Source organism: Vicugna pacos, chromosome 8, assembly GCF_048564905.1.
Source record: "Vicugna pacos chromosome 8, VicPac4, whole genome shotgun sequence".
NCBI classification, from domain to species: Eukaryota; Metazoa; Chordata; class Mammalia; order Artiodactyla; family Camelidae; genus Vicugna; species Vicugna pacos.
In genome coordinates this window covers 26,069,802-26,086,821 of record NC_132994.1, presented here as the reverse complement: position 1 = coordinate 26,086,821, position 17,020 = coordinate 26,069,802, and positions in this window count along the sequence as shown.

Here is a 17,020-nt window from a genome sequence, read left to right as displayed (position 1 = left end):
TTCTCTTCCTTTTCTAATAAATTAGGGGCTCCTGAGTGAGAGTTACTCTAACAATTCAGACAAATATATGCTAGATTAGACAGCAAATTTATTAGCCATTTCCCCTTTTGTCCTTTTGTTCTTCTCTTCCCATAGCCAAACTCATGTTTCTTAAACTCACCTGTCCAAAAATCCCCTAAATTTAGCAAAAGTATTTTTAAAATAAAGCTAGAGAAATGTGAAATCTTTGGGGGTAAGTTTCAGTATTAATGTGAATCCGAAGTGCCATTCCAAAGGATGAAAAAGATATCCAAGTACTTAGGAGGAAAATACTTTTACATTGTTGGAGGAGAAGAGGCCTTTTAAAAAAGATAGTTAGATGGCATGATATCCAGTGATAGCCTTAAGATACCACTTTAATAACTAGTCACCTGGCAAGTCCAGGAGTGGGTGGCTCTGATGTAGGTAAGGAGGCATGGACACTGGCCATTAGTGGGGAGGGCGATGGAGAACAAAAACTTTGAAAGAATAGGGAAGATTAAGAAGATCCCCTACCAATAGGACTAGAATTAGAGGACACTGTGAACCAACAGGGGTCAAGCTAACAGTGTGCATTGTGTGCCTACTTTAAGCCAAGCACTGCAAGATCAGGAATAGGGTGAGATAAATGAGATACTCTACCTAAGTACAAAACTTAAGGGAGTACAAAAAAACTCAATAATCAACATAAGTGACAATTCAATACAATATGTCTTAAAATAGAAATTAATGCAAAATATTCATGATTGCATTCGTTCTATTGCTGCATAAAAATTACTGCAAACTTAATGGCTTAAAACAATACCCATTTATTATCTCAGTTTCTGTGGGTCAGAAGCCTGTGATGGCTCGCCTGGGTCAACTTAGAACCTTACAAGGATGAAATCAAATTATAGCTCACAGTCCTCTTCCAAGCTCCTTTCTGTTAATAGCAGAAGTCAATTCTTTGTGGTTCTAAAACTGAGGACTCCACCTCCTTGCTGTCTGCACCTGCTGATCATGCTCATTCCTCATAGGTGCTCCCCAGTCTTCGCCTGTGGCTTTCTCCTTCAATGCAGTCGCGACAAATTGAATCCTACCCGTGCTTGGAAACTTCCTGACTTCTGGCTTTTTTTTTTTTTTTTTTTTTTTGCCATCAGCCAGAGAAAGCTCTCTGCTTTTAAAGGTTTGTGTGATTAGATCAAGTTCTCCCAGGTAAGCTTCCTATCTTAAGGCCAACTGTGGCATACAACACAACACAACACAGAAACATAACATAACATACAATAACATGATCACGAGAATGACAGCTCATCATGTTCACAGGTTCTGGGGATTAGGGAAGGACATCTTTGGGCAGTTATTTTAGATTCTGGAAGAATAAAATATCAAACTTTTAAATAAAGACAGGATTTAGCCCTGCCCTTGCATGACCCTGATTCACTTCTTCACCCAAGCCCTAACCATGTTTCTGATAAAACCTTTTTTTTTTTAACAAAAACAGGAAGCTGGTCTATGAGTCGTAATTTCCCACTTTGATTTTTTTAACTTGATTAAAATACTTTGTATTTATTGGTGCCACTCTCTTCTTAAATTTTGTACCCACAGTGAATGCCTCCATCATCTCACACTAGTCTCAGCCCTTTGTGTGTCACCTCCACCTTCTCATTTAATTTTCCTCACAGCCTTGTAAGGTGGGCCTGGCCAGTCCCTGTCATACATGGGGACACAGAGAAGGCATGGAATTTGTTCACATTCACACAGGTGTTAAAACACAGAGCTGGGATCCTAACTCAGATTCACCTGTCTCCAGAAACCAAGCTTTGCCAGTACACTCGGGGCTTACTAGGAAGAACCAATGAGCAGAGGCTATGTCAGAAACTCAGGTCATGGATTCAGAATGCTTTACTCAGCATTCCCACACTATTCACTTAAATTGTTAAACCTGTTTAAGCCTCAGGTTGAGATAATAAGAGGCACCTTTTACAGTTTATGGAAGGTGTAAGTGACAAAACTATACATTCTTTAACATTAGGGACGTCTTTAATTTTATATATAGCTAGCATGCAATAGCTCTGTGAGAGAATTAAGATTGAAGGAATGAATGAGATAAAATAATATAAAAACTCTATGATTGCTATGATCTATAAAGTACCATACACATAAGATATGGCTTCTGCAGAAACATTAGATGCCTCAGTTAGGGAAATATAAAATTTCTAAAATGTCTTGTGGCATTATCTCCTATAATTAGTTTCCTTAATATAATAATTAGTTGAGAGCAAAAGCCTAGATTGCAGTATCAGGCAAACACATTGATTTAAGGTTGTTCTCCTGTGCTCTCTAAATTGAGCCATGTGGTGACTAGCACCTGCTATAAAAATGGAAACCAAAAAAGAAAAAAACATCCCTCAGTGATAAATTAGCTTTTATTTAATATCAGAATGTAGGTTTCATTGCACTGTGGTCTGTGAATAACAGGCAACCACCAACTGCATGGATAGTTTAGCCAAGGAAAGGAAAAAACAGAGAAAGAGAAAGAAGGAAGGAGGTGGGGAAGGATGGAGGGAGGCAGGCAGGGAGAGAGGGAGAGAAAAAGGAAAGAAGACAGAAAGAAAGACAGAAAGAAAGACAGAAAGAAAGACAGAAAGAAAGACAGAAAGAAAGAAAGAAAGAAAGAAAGAAAGAGAAAGAAAGAAAGGAAAGAAAAGAAAGAAAGGAAAGGAAAGAAGGAAGGAAGAAAAAAGAAAAGAAAAGAAAGAAAGAAGGAAGGAAGAAAGGAAGGAAAGAAAGAAAGAAAGACAAAGAAAGAAAGAAAGACAAAGAAAGAAAGAGAAAGAAAAAATGAAGGAAGGAAGGAAGAAAGAAAAGAACTTTCCTGGATAACTCAGATAATTAGATAATATGATATTTTGCAATATGTTACCTAGGGTCTTGACCAACTCTATAATTTGAACTTTAAAATCATTTGCATTTATTAAACAAATTACTCAAGAACATTTTTATATTGAAATATGTTTTCTTCTTCTGAAAAAAAAAGTGACAATCTAACCTAAATGAACATCAGCCAAAGCAGAGAGCAAAACTCTGGAGAGGAATCAGGAGCACATTTTATACTGAACTTTTGGCTGAGACAGGGCTCAGCACGGGTGCGCTCCAGATAATAGATTGGAGCTGTGCTTGGCTCTTTATGGGTTTGGCTGATACCTGGCTGTCCAGAGACTTTTTCTTCCTCAGAAAGCCCAAATACCTCTTTTAGAGCAAAATTACCCCAATGCAATTCATTTCTAATAGCTTTATTATGCCGTTTTCTGTTTATCTGTCGCATTACATAGCCACATATAGAGTGAGATATATATATATATATATATACTTAAAATATAACACAAATTACATTTATTTCAAACTTTTATTGATTATATATTTTTAATCCCCAGATACGCAAATACAGGATTCAGGATGCTAAAACATAGTAAAGAAGCTATTACTGATTATTTTGGTATGCACATATGTTTACGAGCAGTATTTTTTTCCATTCTCTAATTTTGTTCTTTCTTTCCCTATACATTGATGATAATATGCTATGTGGCATCATTTTTATAAAAGAATATGTCTCTAGGTATGATGGCTCGAGTTAACACTATCTTTTCTATTAGCTTCCTGCTCTCTCACTTGTCTTTTCTCTGTGTACATTATTATCCTTTCTGTTGATTATGCTTTTCCTTACACTCCACGATGAGTCTTCTTTCTATTTTAGGAGTTATGGAACTGAGCTTCTTTATCGGAACCTGATCCAGATTCCACTTCAAAATGCTGCATATCGTAACCTGGGAAAAGATCAAAATTCAAAGTCTGATATATGGTTTGTATTGTAAGGATATTACTTTTGCACCATTGTAAAGTCAGAAATTCCTAAGCTGAATACTTATATGATGGGGATTGTCTGTACTTTGTTGTTTTATTGGTTTAGTCAACTGGCAAAGCATCTTTGGAAAAACAAGAGTAATTAACTACTGTCCAGGCAGTTAATGTCAATGTACCAGCCTTCCAATTACCTTCTCTAAGAATTTATTTTATCCTTACCTTGATCTAGTTTGATGCACATTCTGTGTAAATACTTCTAAATAGTTTACAGACCAATCCCTCAAATATCTATAATAAATTTGACATTCTTTGAACATGTGTGTTCTCAAATTATTAATTAGTTTGTATAATATTTTTGAGATGATGATATTGATTCGTTTATACAGTAATTTTGAGACATTATAACTAAGATGATCAATGTTTCTGGCAAATACTCATCTACAGGAAATCCAAATTAAAAGATTTTCTTCTAAAGGGCTATTTGCCCAGAGATAACTCTTTGAAAAATGGGCAGAAAAACATCAAATCAAATTGATGTATCACTATACTATTTCAGTAGTAAATGACAAATTCAGAGATATGGCAGGAAAGATAACTGTGATATTTTCATAATAAAGTATCAATTCTTATCACCTCCTCCAATGACAATGATACTGAATTCTTATTAATGAATTCTTTACTATTTACTGGTAGTGGGAATTTTTAGTGAAAGTTACTTGAACTTGGAAATTTATAAACCTCACACTGTAGATTACTAACTGTGTGTCCCTGGGTAAGTAAAACCTTCTTAACTCCAATTTTCTCACTTATAAAATAGGTGATTTTATTTGCCATGTAGGTTTCCAGGATTAAATGAGATGTGAAAAGTATAGCTATGCATTTACATATATTAGAGTTTTCATACCTAATGCTGTCTTTTTATTTTTGATTCCTCTCTAAACAGATAGTCTAGAATATGTTGACAGTAGTCATTTCTTTTTAAAACTTATTTTAGTCTTCAGTATTGTTGTGAATTATTCTAGTCACACAAAATAAGAAGTGACAACGTCTTGGTGTTGAGATTTATAGGTGAAACGAACAGCCTCATCACGTTACTTTTTTAGGATATAGATTTCCCTCAAATAGTTATAGATTTCAGAATATCTCAAAATAAACTTGAATATTTTATCTGATACAAAATAGAATTAGCCAACTTAGCCTTTGGCTTGATAAAGATGCCTGAAATAAAAAAAAAAACTAGTCCCATAAAAATGAATATAAACTAGAATCTCAGTTATTAATTGGAATATTTTCCAATATATGTACATTTAATAACCCAAGGCCAAATGCCTTGATTTAGGAATAGAATTTTGGAACTGACATGAATATGTGGCACTATTTAATATATAAAAATATAAAAATAAGGAAAAGTTCAGAAAAGAATATTGTATTTGTGTATAAATATTAACATGAAAAGATTATTTTTAAAGATTACTTGGAAGAGAAGATTGAAGGTTCAAAATCAATCCAAAATGTGAGTAAATAATTAAAACTTCAATGACCCAGCACCTACCATAGTACCCAAACACTTTAAATGATCAGTGAATGATACATAACAAACAAATGAAGGAATGAATGAATACACTTATAAAGATGATATCCCATTCATGGTATATACATCTTTTCTTGTGCAGGTGACAGAATTTTCTATTTCAAGACTTAACAAAAAAGAAACTGAATCAAACTGTAAGTTCTAAACCAGTACAGTTCATTATTGTACATTGGATTTGGTGTACAATAGAGATGCTAAAGGAGACTATGGAAGACCCAAATCTTACACCAAAAGCATGTATTAAATAAAAGTACACACTCTCCTTCAGTTAGTGGCTTTATAATGTCCCACTCAACCATTCTGAAAATCTGAGTTAGTACCTATCCTACTTCTTACAACTAGTTTTTGTTTTAAATCAAGAAGAGTTGCTGTTTGACTTTATAATAGCAAAGTCACATCTTTTCTATTCCTCAGCTGCCACCTCGATCCAGACTCACACAGCCCTCACCCCTCATGCACCCGACCCTTCCCATTTCTCCCAGGTAGTTCATTAAAGGTCTGTATCGGTCACTTCACTGCCTTGTTAAAAAATCCTCATTTGCCCCTTTTGGCTAATATTTGTGTCTTTCAAACTGCACTGCAGTTTCTAGGAGTCCTTGGAGAGACCTTGGGTCTTCCGGGAGTGGGGAGAAAGGGACAGCCAAGGGACGCAGGAGGCAGGAGTCCAGGCCTCTTACCAACTTCAAAAGAGAAGCACCGCTTTGTTCTGTTCCATAGATTAGGCTTGTTTAAGATTTTATTTGACAAGCCTAAAAACTGTTTGAAAACCGTTGGTCTCTATATGGTCTCAACTCCTGTTAGAGTCCCAGCCATGGGCCTTCTCCAATGAGTGACAGCACAACTGTCCATACTTTTCTGTGTTCTTGTATCAGCCACACCAGGACACTCATGGTTTTTGCCATGAGTTTTGTATTTTCCTTCAGGTTTCATTCATAGGCTTTTCAGCCCTTGAGGGCTCTTCCAGTCCCTTCGTGTTCGGTACCTACTACACTTCAAGGCTCAGTTCAAATGCCACTTCCTTCTTCTCATCCTTGAAACATTCTCCTTTTCATTCTTCCGAATCTTAGTTGTCCTTTTTTTTTTTGAACCTCTGTTACAGCTAACAACATAGTTTGCCTGTGTACTTGAATGCATGTTTACTTATCCATGAGACTATAAGCTCTTTGATATCAGAAACCACAATAAATTCAAGTTTTCTTATGGCATGATTATGTTTAACCCTTAATACATTTATTAAGTAATAATCAAAGTAATAAGTAATAATAACTTAAGTAATTAACTATATCATGCATTTCTTAGATCGACTTATTCATTTATTGAAAAAATCTGTATCCTCTTATACTAGATGCTAAGCATTGTGTTAAATAGTTTTTAAAATAATATTTTAATAAATATGGCTAGAAATGATCTTGCCAGTCAAAACGCTTAAGTTTGCCAAAGAGGAATCATTACTTCTGATTTTAAAGATGTGGAAACTGAAGGACTGGGAGATTAAATTACAGTATTCTTTTCACTTTGCAAAATGAGTCTAGAGAACCAAAATGGCACACTTATTTTCTCCACTTAACCCACTAGGGGGTCCTTATTTCACCCTAACTTTTTCATTTTTAGTTTTCCTCAGAATGTTCCCGATAACCTTTGCTTAAACTTTCTTGAAAAGTTCACTCCTTTTCCTCAGTGTGTGAGCACCTTCATTTTGTGGTGATGCAGTGTAGATTTGGATAAGCCATACATATTTAGTTCTTTTTAATCTCACCTCACATCAGCCTTTCCAGCCCCTCAATCATTTTTGTAGCTGTCTCTGAATTCCCTCCAGTATGATGACATCCTCTGCCACTGAGGTTTTCATAAATGGACACACTTGTCTGACTCACGATGTGTTATCTCTGCATGTGCTGCCCAAACAGTTTTTATAAACCACTTTATCATCCTGTGCAATCTCATACTAATTTTCTGTAACGATCACTCCCAGGTTTCATTCAACGTTACTATTTTCCAAGTACAGGAGCTCCATTTCCCTGATTATCTGTGAATTTTCATCCAAGATGTATTAGTTTACATTTTTCAAAGCCTAATCTTATTTTGATATTTCCTACTCAAAGCTGTAACCTCTCTACATTCATAAACATACTTTCAGTTATAGCTAGTGCTTGCAAGCCACCCAAATTTTGTGATATTTATGAATGTAATATATGATTCAAGTACCTCTTCTAATTATTGGCCTTAAATCAAGTTAATATATCATACCGACTCATCATTGCCCTTTACCTCTTTACCAAAAGAAAAGAAATACAAATTTTAGGTAGTCTTACCACTCAGTCTGCTGTCATGTATTTTATCCTTCACTTATGCTTTTAAAGTAGATGAGTGACTGACACATCACACATTTCCCAGCCTATTGGGGTTAGTTTTCTAAGTCATACTTTTAATATAACATATTAAAATACATGTCAAGCCATATAATGCATTCTCTATTGCATAAAAATTATTTTCTTTCTATTATTTTACTGGACTTTGAAAGTTATAATTCAAGAGTATATAAAGCTTAAGTTATTCTTTTGGGTAAAATGAGATTAATTGTCCCTTTGACCTCTGTTTATGAATAGAGAGAAATGCTGTTTTTAGGAATTATCCCTTTATTCATCTTAGTTGGACAAAGCCTCAGAATTCCTTCCATATTTCCTTCTAAGGCATTCCTACCTATAGATTCTGTGGGAGGAAGAGAGCCCAGGTGATCCCTTAAGCATAAAATGGATGATATTCTACTGTTTGGATCCGGGGTGAGGACCTGGTACAAAGGTAGCCCATTTGGAGCCTACTAGCTGGTCTGATGTAAGAATTCTGTCCATACACGGATATAGTGACTAACATATGTTAATACTTTTATACGTCTGCAAAACTAATTTAAAATATTGCTATTAAAATTTTATTGGTGGGGGATCGAGATACAGAGTTTGAATGGCTTGTTTAGCTCCATACATATCAGTCAAAAAGAGATTTTTGCAGCTACCAGGAATCCAATTATTTATAACTGCAGGGAAGCCCAGCGTTAATTCAGTATTGGATTTCCACTGGCCCTGGGAGTCTCTCTTCTTCTGCAGATGCCTTTTAAAGTCAAAGCTTGGGGCCACCCAGGACTATAGATTGCTGGTGGCTGCGGGACTCACCCACATCCTGGACCTGAATTTCTTTCTAATCCCCAGGAGATTTCTATTACTATCTGGTGAGGTCATTCTTCATAAGAAGATGTTATATATACTTTATCTAGAGTGTTTAGATGTTTTGTAGTAAGACATCTAGCTCACCATTTTGCCAGGAAAAAAAAAAAAAAGACTGCAATGCCTTCATGCATCTGTGTGTACCCATGACCTGGAAAGTTTTTGAGGACCCCTCTGCATGTAACCCCTCTGCCAAACTATGCCCGCAAGTAGAAAGTGGCAACACTTTTTTTAAGTAACTGAACAAATGAATTTATGATTCATTAGTTGACTAAAACAATAGATCAATGAGAATTCATTACAACCTCTGCCTGTTGAGCATTAACATGTGGTGCAGATATCTTCTAAGGAAAAGACGGAAGTCAGAAGTGGGTAGGGCGCCTCTATAATGCTGACCCACTTGGCTCTTAGCCCATCCTGGATCATAAAATCCTTTGCTTATCTGAGGAGACCTGGGATTCTGCTCAAAGGAAAATGCATATATGTACAGACTATATTTGGCCTATGGTTTTGTTAGGTTCATAGCTCTTGGAAGCTCATCCACAGACCTCAAGGTATGACAACACAGGCAAAATTCCCCACAAGGAGAGTGTCATTAATTTGTAGCTACTGGTATTATTACCCCTGGACACATGAACGTATCTCTGTTTCCCACAATTACTTAAACTCACCCAGCTGTCTCTGCAATATTGCTCACTCCCCAAGTCTCAGAGTCATGGACAAGAAAGTCTAGTGGGCTCTGCCTCTGTCACACTCCCAAAGGGTCAGATGCCAGGCAGTTGGGGAAGGTACCAGCTGCCCATTCTCAGCATCTGCTGCAGGAGACCCTACCTCCCACTTACTCGGGGATACTCCTCCAGACAAGAAGGGTGTATGAATCTGGGTAGTCAAAATCACAAACATTCATTGAATCCTCAAAAACAAAAGCAAAAAACCAAAATTTTTGCAAAGCTGAAAAAAAATTAACCTCATTCCACTACTCCAATCCAGTGTAAATATGTTTCAGTATTCCCCTCATATTTTCCCCTAATTATTTTTATTACTGTTTTATTTTTAATTTTGTGTTGCTTCTCACTTAGTATCAGTATTACACAATAAACAGCAAACTATAAACTTTATAATTATAGTTATGTTATATATTCGTGTAATATCTGTTTACGCATCTGTATCTTTCTAACTATCTAACAAACTATCCATCTTTTCCTGGGACAAAATGCAAAATAATATTAATAGCAATTATGCCTGGGTAGTACAGTTTTAATTGTTACATTTTTCTGTGTTCTGTGGTTTCTAGAGTGTGTTCTAAGGTTTCTTTTTTACAGAAGAAATGCAATAAAAGTATAAAAATAAAGCATATGTGTTTCCATATGTCCTTATTTTCTACAGCATGGTATTTGTAACACTAATTTTCACTTGTGGCATAATTTCCACTGAGTAATTGAGGGCAGTTGTATTAGCTGTTATCTTTTTTTATATTGTCATAAAATGCATATATTTCTATTTTTGGATTACTTTTCCAAAACAATTCCCATAAATGCAGTTATTGGCTCAAAGGTTGAAAATATTTTATTACTCTCAGTAGATACTGCCAAATTGCTTTCCCAAATCTTATACCAATCGATACTGCCACCACCAAGGAATGAAGGGTGATAATTTCATGGCTTCCTTGTCTACATTTGTAATATAATTTAATTTTTGATAAACTAATATAAAAAATGGCAATTGTTTTGTTTTACTTTGTCTGCCCCTGATTATCTGAGCAAGATTTAACATGTTTTGTATTTATTTACAAACTGATTGCATTGCTCTGCATATTCTGTGTAGTTTCTGTTCTATACATACTCAAGTATTACATGTACTTAAGTGTAGCGTATCATTGAGTACTTCATTTACTTACTCATCAATTTTGATTAAAAACCGGGAATCACACATTATACTCATCTGCAATAAGTATTCAAACCTATATTTTCAGATTTGCTCACATGGGTCTTTCTTTTTTTCCTATGGCTACATCTTCCCTGCCCTCCTAAATAGGAAAACCAGGCAAACATAGGCACACACAACCACACAAAATCAAAGCAAAATTGTCAATGGATAAATTAAATGACTTTTTAAATGTCAGCTTTTCTTACTGACAACTCCAGATCACTAATTCTCCTAGATTACTCTCTTTTTTCCCCAGGATTTTCACATAATTTTCTGGGTTTGACTGAAAGCAAGTTTGCTTGCCTGATCATGGAGTATCAGGTGAGTTGATAGGATTGGCTACTGGAGAATTTACAACTTCAGATCAATCATCTGCATTAGTGACAGAGAAAAAAATAGTGTCAGTGGGGATTTATGATGAAGAGTTATAGTGACAAAGGGATAGATGAGAAAGACGTTTGTGACCATGGGGATTTAGTCTGACAACAATGAGGAGAACAGAAGGAAAGAAGTGTGTGTTTGTTTGGCATAACAGCAGCAAAGGATCAGGAAGAGAAGGGTGAAATGAATTAAGGTCTGACTGAACACCTACTCTATGCAAGAGGTTAAGTACTTACTCTGTTCATTTGCAACAAACAAAACATTCTTTCACTTTTACTCTTGGGGCAGCAAGAAATGAGGGAAATGAAGAAAACTTAGTGATACATTAGAAGAAGCAAATAAAATAATTTTGGAGTAGTCTGGTTATGATTGATGGGCAAATATGAAAGAGAGGAAAGCTTTTTGCATACTATGGGGGGAAAATCAGCATGTAATTTTGAGAAATAATAACATCTTCAATCTATAAGCATGTCCTGTGAGGATATTAACAAAACCCTGAGAAATGCAGGACTGGCAGAGACAAGAGATTTATCTACACAGAGAAGGTAGTCAAAACCATCATAGAAGAACAGCTCTTTAAGAGGACATTCGAGAAAAAATTGCATCTGTCTCCCCAAATACTGCAGGAACAAGATAGTACTGTGAGAAAACTGAGGCGTAACCAGAAAGGATCCATGTAGTTGGGGAGTGACATTTATGGAAGAGCCTTCTTGCGGCATGTGCTAATTAATTAGGTATACACGTAGAAAGATGAATAAGACGTATTTAGTAGGAAAACTTTAAAATTTTGTCCAAGGAACAGTAGGAAAATAAAATAAAGGAAGAAGCCAGTTTAATCTAGGCATACTTTAAAGTTCTTTCAAGAAAAATAAATGTTATGTTTTATTTGCCCTGAAATCCCAAAATGACAACTAATAGCCAGAAAGCCCCAATTTGGCTTTGTACTGAGGTTTCGTCAAATCATTTAGTTTTTATGAAAACCGGCATGCTGTGTGTTTCTACTATGAATATAATAACAAATATTTTAGAAATTTGGGAAATGACTGAGGAATAGAAGATTAACAAAACCACCTATAGTTACATCATTTTGGGGAATGGCTTGAATGCCTTTTCACTATTTCATCCATGCACGGTATTTGTTTTTTGGTTTGACGCTTTCTTTTTGGTATATTTATTTTCTCATAGCTATAGTTACATGTGAAAATAATATTATGATGTCTTTTTTTCCCACACATTTTACAAATGAAAGCTTTTTAAATTATTATATTTCTGTACCTCAAAAAACTTCTAAATAGTCAAGCAAGTGGTTAAAATACAATTTACCTATTTCCTTAATATTGAACAGCTAAATAATGCTGTACTAGGTCGCCTGATAAATTGTAAGTATTTTTATTATCGTTAGTATTATCCACTCCACTGAGAATTTCTATTTTAGGGAAATCATCAGAAGTATCTAAATAATCTAAATATAAAGCTAATACCTTTTTCATTTATACACTTGCTGCATAACAATTTTAAACTTAAAAAAAAAATAGCTCCCACATCTACAAATTGAAAAGTTCTTGGCAGGGACACTTTAAGATGATCACAAGCTAAGTCATCTTCATTAGCATCCATGAGCATCTATTGAGCCCCTGTAAGACTTGATGCTTATCTCACTGAAAGACGTAAGTGAACTGGTATAGGGTGTTCCCAGAGCGGTATACATGATATGCATTCAGGAAGGGCTGGCTGCATTCAGATATGTGATAGAACTTGAATATGAGACCAAAAGGTGGAGAAAAATCTCAATATGGAGGTAAGGGGCAACTCTGAGGCATCACCTTAAGTCTTTCCAAGGTCTTAATAAAGGATCTTACTGACCATCCTTGATTTGATTTTGACCAATCAATTTCTTAATTTGAGAACGGTTTGCCCTCAGGAGAGATGGGAATGAGAAACAGTTTTATTTTGGGACCCCCCACAAGCCCTGGATCATTTACATTTCCTCAAATTTTGCTTGCAAACGGGTCAGTTCTTTTCTTAGCTCCTCTCTGATCTCTCTCGTTTTAGTCTAGGCAGCTAGAAGAAGCCAGGTGGTACCCTCAATACTTTTTCTGGAAATCTTCTTAACTGGCTCATCAAGTTCATTAGACATTGCTTATTTTCCACGTTAACTCAGGCAACACTTTTGTCAAACTTTCTGCCATGACATAAGAAGGCTCCTCCTCCCTCCAGTGTCCAATAACATTTTTCCCACTGATCTTTAAGGTCTCATTGGTAACCTCTTCTGGTCTCTTTAGGCTTCTGCTGACACTCTCTTTAAAGCCCTGTGAACTTTCACAAACTGTCCTTGAGATTTTGCAGCTTATACTTACTAATCCCAAAGGCAATGCCACACATTTAGGACTTTTGTTACAGGAGCACCCCACTTCCGGGTACCTGGCTATGTTTTAGTTATATGTTGGTGCATAACACATCACCTCCAAATCTGTGGCTTCAAGCAACCACAATCATTTATTTTGCTCGCAAATTAGCAATTTTGAACTCAGCAATTACAAGGTCAGCAAGTACAGATTATCTCTGCTCCTTGTGTAAGAAGTCGGGCGGGTGTGGGGGGGTAGATCAGCGGGGGGTTGGGAGATCCACTTTCAAGTTGTCAGACAGGTTGGTGCTGGGAGCTCAGCCATGATGTAAACCAGGACCCTGGTTCCTCTGCCCATGGGCTTTTCCACTGGCTGCTTAGGCTTTTTCACAATATACTGGCTGGCTCATAGGAGTAAACATCCCAAGAAAATCGGGCGGGAACAGTATCATCTTTCACCGCCTATCCTTGGAAACCAACAGTGTCACCTCTGCTATAGTCACAAACCCACCCACTTCAAGGAGAGGCCTGTCTCTCGTTGGGAGGAGTAGCAAAATCACATCGTAAGAACATGTGGAGGGCAGATAGAGTTGTGACCCTTTTTTAGATAATACTATCTGTCACATACCCATTAATATTCTTGAGGAAAACTAAGAATTCAAATTTACTGTTGATAATACCAAATATTCTGGTTGGTAATGTAGCCATGGCAATTTGTATTTGTTTTTGTTGGAGTGTGTGTGTGTGTGTGTGTGTGTGTGTGTGTGTGTGTGGTATTATATGTTTGATTCCGGCATTTTAGGGTGGAAATAGGACAGAGGCAGGAAGAAATGTTTCTTTGTAGAGCATAAACTAAAACAGACCTTATCATAACTGTTGCTTGTTTGCTTGTTCCTATGGAAATGAGCGATTGGCGGGGGTGGGGGTTCTCGTAGGTAGGGCAGGTTGAAAGTTACTTATATGAGAAAAAGAGCAGAGCAGAGCATTGATGCTGAAAGAAGGCATTTTGTAATGGTTGACAACCGGACAGCTTAGAAGACTGACTAATTAACTATGGCTGAGACATTAATAGAGGGGCCTTTTTCTTCATCGCCACATAAAACCTAGTAATTCTCTGGAGGGTTTGAGAACATGGAGATCTTTGCTTAGACCTTCAACATAAACATAGGCATCTTATGACTGCCACATGAACAGGACCACCTGTGAAGCTTCTCTAAGTGGACTTGAAGGTGGAGGACCTCAACTGGGCACAGTTGTAGCAGACAAGAGCAACACGGAAGATGCCCTGAGGGGTGGCATTTGACAGAACTTGTTGGTGAACACATGTTATATATACCTTCTCTGAGGGGTCCAGAAATAATTTCAGAATAATTCTGGTGGGATAATTTCTGAGGGAGGAATTGTTTTGACACCCAACCATTAAAAGAAAGGGCTTCAAGCCATTGTAACGGAAGCATACAAATGAATGTGATGTCATTTTATACTCATGGGTTGGAGTGACCTGGACAGCAGTTTCCACAGCTACCATAAGGTCAAACAATGTGAATTGCCTTCTTCCAGTAGAGTTATTACCTAGGAGTTGCTGTCTCTGAACGGGAGCGAAAGAGCACATCTGGGGAAGTGTTACACTGACCGCCTCAGGCAGAATAACAATGCCAATTGGAGCTATTTTATTTTTAATTTATTTTGGTAAAGACTTACATTTTTGAAGGGATGTAGGGATGGTATGACTGTGAAAAGAAAGTGGGAAATGCATAAAGAGGCTTCCCATCTTGTGTGTGTGCATGTGTGTGTCTGTGTGTGCATGCGCACGCATGAGGGTGGGTGCAGGCATGTGTGTTTCAGTGTCTTCTCACGTGTGTTAATAGGAATTCAAGGAAGGCTACTAGCCCAATGCCATTTTAATTGGTAAGCATCATCTAAACTTTATGAAGAAAACAGAAGAACATTTCTGTCATCTCTCTGAGAAGATCATTTTCTATGAATGATAATCTGGAACAACCAAAAGATACTTTTTAGACCAATGTGAAATATTATGAATAAATAATTATGGTAGCACTGTGTTTGTTGTACTATGAACTCTGTTTTCCATTATTTATTTTTCTCTGCTAGCTTAGTTATTTAAAAGCCAAGATTTCAATAATTCCAGTATTCTCTCATATAAAGCCCTCTGTTCCGTAAACAGTGGGACAAATGTATTAGAATAAGAGATAACAAAACACATGAAACGAGGGCACTCCAGGACAGAAGATGGTCCCTGTGCAAAGCCTTTGAAGAAAGATGCTTCTCAGAAGGAGTTATACATTTGCTGTGCACAAGACAAGACTAGCACGAACTATTAAATCACTTCTTATATACAAGCTCTCGACAGGCATGCATGAAAGTGAAATAAAGAAGACTTGGGAAAATCTAAACTATCTGAAAATTGTACTTTTGAAGAAAGTGTTACTAAGAAAGAACACACCTCAGCACCTCTCAGCTTCATCGGATGCCAGGATCTGAAGATTTTTAAACAGACATGCTCTCTTTAACCATTTATGAGCTCTACCACCCTGACCCTTCTCCTTTCGTCCAGAAAGTTATTTCCTACTATCTTTTAATATTCAACTCAGAGGTTGACTCCTCAAGCTTGGCCTGACTCTTCTTGCACAGTCTCTCCACCCCAAGCATTAGCATTGACAAAGTGTCCTTTCTTTGGCACCCAGGTTCTATATCCTCTTTGCTGGTTTACTTTTCTGATCTGCCGCCCTGCCCTGACTCCAACATACATCCAGTGACTGAAACTTTTAAGCAGGGGGGATGTCCAGTCTCTACTCTTCTATCATCTGTATTCGGTACAATACCTGACACCAAGCAGATGGGTGCCTGATCACTCTCCCATAACTGACCCAATGGGAAAAGCAAATCAGTGCATACATTCAGGATACAAACGAAAATCTGCTCTCTCTTCTTTCTTTTCTTCGAAGAGTGTATTTTTTTTTTTAGACAAATGCTGAGCAAAATGGATTTTTCAGACTCTACACAGATATTATATTATTCTGTTACGGAGGAAGGAGATTGAGTTGACAGCTGATACAGAGAAAGTAAAACTACACAAGTATTTTGCTTTTGTCTTTGTCTTCAAGGAGAATGACTTGCAAATCGGAAAGGTTAAAAATGACGAAGAGGTAAATGTGAGAAAATGGTAGGGAAATACTGAGATTCTTTAAATGAATCCTAATCTCTAGGCTAGATGAATTTCATCCTACGAAACCAAAATAAGTTACAGGCATGACTATAGAGCCTCAGTTGATAACCTTTGACAAAAGCTTGCTAGAAAACCACAAATGGGAAAGATTTTTCTGAGTTTAAAAAAAAGGTGGGGGGAGGAAAAAATTTGGAAACTTCAGGCAAACGAGTATGACCTTGTCACTGATAAATTCCAGAGAAGTTTTTTTAAAAGATTATTAGCTTAGCACTAGGCAGAGAAAGTGATGTTCATTGTTATCTTGAAAGAGTTCACCTAGAACAAATCATTCCAAACAAATTCCCCTTTTTCTTCTTTTATCATCTTCTCTTTTTTAAACATAACAACATAAATGAATAAAGAATTTTCAGTGGAAATCAAATATGTGAATTTCAAAGCAAAATTTGATCTAAATCTCTTAATATTTCCTTTGTGATAAGATGATTTGACTCATTGTGGTGATAAGAAATTTG